This window comes from Macadamia integrifolia, unplaced genomic scaffold, assembly GCF_013358625.1.
Source record: "Macadamia integrifolia cultivar HAES 741 unplaced genomic scaffold, SCU_Mint_v3 scaffold2146, whole genome shotgun sequence".
NCBI lineage: Eukaryota > Viridiplantae > Streptophyta > Magnoliopsida > Proteales > Proteaceae > Macadamia > Macadamia integrifolia.
In genome coordinates, this window is record NW_024868539.1 from 87,672 (window position 1) to 91,813 (window position 4,142).

Below are 4,142 nucleotides of genomic sequence, written 5' to 3' on the forward strand. Positions count from 1 at the left end.
CTTTTTCAATGAAAAAACTGTGTTGAGGGAGAATTGGTTTCGTAACCTCAGTAGAGTTTAAAGTTATTTTTATAGAATTAGGAAAATTTGTTAAAGGAAGATGATTTTGTAAAAATGCATTTTCAATAATAAAATCACCATGCATGAAGGGAAAACAAAGAATTTTGGGAATAATAAATTGTATATTATTCAAATAAATTTAAACTTTATGAGCTTTGTACTCTAAAGTAACCAAAGGTCCTATGACACAATGGGTGAGTTTTTCTCTAGTGCACATGAAGACCAACAAGCAAAACATGGTGTATTGGAAATGATCCATCATTCGCACAGGCTCCCCAGATTCAACATGATCTTTGAAGCTTTCAGTTAACATTTCTAAGACCCATTTAACAATAACAGGTTCTCTCATCAATAGTTCAATCGTCTAAGAAGAAAGAAAGAAATTTTTTTTTTTATCAAGTCTTATATTATATTCAACATCATCGTTATCACTTTTAAAGAAAGCCCTAAAATCCCAGAAAACAAAAACCGTCGACATCGGAGAACAGAGCAGACACTACCGATCGGAGCAATTCAAAAAGTCTAAAGCGAGTCGAGATGCGATCACTAAGTGGTACATGTTATCGTGGAAGGTTTCGGTCTCCATGGTCATCAGTCGAAGTTGTCTCGCCTTTTCCTCCGTGAAGCAACCTAGAGTGAATTGCGATCTAGAGCGCGCCTTTGTAATCATCGATGGGACGATTCCCGTCCTCTCTCCAATAGCAGACCTGGTCAAATTTGTTTTTTGAAAAATTATTTAAATAGCGATTTCATAAGGAAAAAGAAAAGAATGAAACCAATTAAACTAAAATCAAGCATAGTTCAGAGAAGTAGAATATATGATTGGAGAGGAGATGACAGCCTCGTTTGGGTTCCATTACTGATTCCATTCTCAGAAGAAGAATCCAATTTCTTTACAGTTGATGAAATACGCTTGGATTCAGATTGTTCCTCCTCAGATGAGGAATTGGTTGATTGCTCATCTTGGAGCTGCCGAATTACAGAATTGAGAAGAGAAAAAGAGATCTATGAATGTGACTAACGCTGGGGAATTTCGCTTCGACATCTCGTTAATGGCTACCGAAATTGGACTCTGCCCTGGTTTCAGATTCACAACTGCTACCTTCATCACTTTTCAGATAGATTCGAGTGTGTTTCAGCGATAGACAAAGAGGAAGAAGAAGAGGGCAAATATCAAGGGTATCTTGGGCATTTCACAAATAAGGGGTATTTTAGGGATTATGAAAAAATTAACTTGACTTAACAGCCAGAACTAATGGTTGGGAGCTGTTAGATAACATCTTTTTCTTGTAGGGGAGGGGCGTGATATTTTCACAAAGGTGGTGGGTCCAGTTGATATTTCGCCTTAGTTAAAGGGAGGGGAGTGAAATTTACCCCTTTTCTTATTTATTTATTTATTTATTTTTCCCTCTTTCGGATATATTTCACCATAGCTTGTAACATTATCTCCTGTCACGGCCATAGTTAGTAAGTTCGGGGAACGCAATAATACGAGAACGGATACGTACGGCAATTCAATGGACCATACGGTAATAATATGTTTCAAAAAATCCGGTGCAATAAAACGTGTAGAGCAATGATACGGCACGTGTTTAATATGGTTGCTCTGTAAAAATCCAGGACCAAAAATTCGAGACTAAAAATGATTGTTTGGAAGTAAATTCTAATCTACCATGCTTTTATGGACACTAAAATCCAATCTAATTTTTCAATTTGAAATCATTTCCCATTCTTTTGAATTTTCACATTTAATATTAATTATATTTAACACCTAAAAAGGATATGGTAAAAAGAACTAAGAGGAGAATCAAACCTCATATCATCTCGTAACTTTTACATGTTCTCTTATTCTTCTTGGTACAAAAACAATGTTGAAGAAGATGGAGAATTAGTGTTTGCAATCGTTCATCCCAGAGGTAAACTTGGATTTTCTTGAAATTTTCATGGGGGTACAATCTAAAAGATTGGTCACAGATCAATTTTAAGGCTCAAGAACCTCCTCCCTTCAACTCCTTTGATTTCTCAGATGTAGTATTGCAAGAACAGAGGGAGGAGAACACCTATGTCATTTCTCTCTTTCTAATTCTTCACATTGTCCGACTGCAATTATGTTTGTAAATAATTGTCAATCCAATTCAAATAGCGATTGTATGTTAAATTTTCTAGAAAGGTTTTCATTTCAACCCCTCGTGGAAAATCCTGCCCTTGGCCATCTTTGTCCATGTGAGTCATCTCCTTTGAATCTTTCTTGCTTCTCGTTAAAAATGATTTGCAGATGCGATCGCCCTCGATTGGATTTTTAACTACCTATGGAAAGAGAAACGGAGAAGAAGAAGGGTTGATTGGGTTTTCAACAATCAATGGGAAGAGAATGAGAGCAGGGGGTGTTGATGTATTACCAATTGCCTTCGATCATTCACTGCCGAGAACTAAGATGGAGGAGAAGGGGTCACTGGGGCAAGGGTTCCTCATTTTTTTGATTTACTTAGATAGGGAAGATGAAGGGTTATAATTTCGATCCATTAGGGTTCCTGGTAGAAGACAAGGGTCAGGAATCAGGATTTGACCCATTTGGGTTAATCTCTCTTTTTTTTTTTTTTTTATCCAAAAGTTTTATTGAGTATGTAACGTATTATATGAGTATTATTCATGTATAATATGGTTATCTTTAAAATCTGTGTATTAAATGGATTTTTTCAATTAATACATTAAATTACAAACTTTTGAATTAAACATTCGGATGCGAGTATTTTACTAACTATGGTCACAACTGGTTGCACTTGGCATTTACACTTTTTTTTTTCCTTTGATACACATTTTTTTTCTTTTTTTAATTGGGTAAAGCATTTGCACTCCCGCATTAGTTAGGACTTATAAATAAAAGCAAGCTAAGCTGATGTAGGCGGACACACTCCATTGTTAGTTAAAACACATTTAAAACAGAGGCGGCTCACATTTATGTGCGTCAAACTTGTGCAGAAGAAAAAGCCGCCCTGCCTCTCGTTTTTTTAGTGAGAGAGAAAAAGCCCTTATCATTTTACGCACTTAGGCCAGACTCCAAGGCTCTGTACTGTAACGATTCTGTTTTTTTAACATGATTTTGGGGCTAGCACACTTTTTTGCATTTCTATTTTTTTGGAGTGATTCTGCATCTTAAATGTTGTATGGTAATCGCAAAAAAAAAATTTATTTTGTAACCTGAAAGAAACAGAAACATGTATGGTTCGTACTTAACAGAATCGTTTCTCTTAGAAACCAATATTTACATAAAGTGCCATCTTCACCATGGGTGTCAAAGTTGTGATTTTTAAATAAAATCTAAAGATGGTCAATGGTTTTTTAATAAATTCTAAGTTATGAAAATCATTATTACCCAAATAACTTAAGTTGAATGAGACAAATAAGAATATCTCCATATCAACAACATGGTGTTCACTTCAACACGGTTGTTTAGATATAACATTGTTTTGCAGAGCTGTGAGAGTAGAAGTAGTAGCAGTGCGCTGTGAAGAGCATTCTCATCAGTAAACACTAGACAGAGACACAGAGAAAGTGACAATCCAAATTACTAAACGCGCATGCATGATGATGAATAATAATACAAGAAGGAAAGCCACCCAACCCACCAATTTCTCGCTACTGTACAAGAAAAGCTTGAAACACTAAGCAAAGTTAGAGAAAACACCACTCATTACATTTAAAAATTAATTAAAACAAAAGGCAGGTGTAAACCCAAATCCCTGAAATTGAATTCTAGGATGGCCCAATCTTGTTTGGGTCATCAGATGCTAAGCAGATCAATTGGTGGCGACTGAGGTGCCTTTCTTGCTGTACTTCTTTTGCTTCTCTAATGGTTGTGGTTGGGGTCTCTAGTGTGGTAGCAGATGGTGGGGAAGACTCTGTTTCTGTCACACTTGACTCGTCTTCTTCCTGCTTGGAGTTAGGAGGCTTGGGCAGCTCTGTTAGGATTTGTACCACTTCCCTCATTGTGGGACGCTCCACAGCCTGTTCCTCTACACACAGCATTGCAACATAGAAGACATGCATCACCTCATGTAGAGGAACTGAGGAGAGTCTAGGAT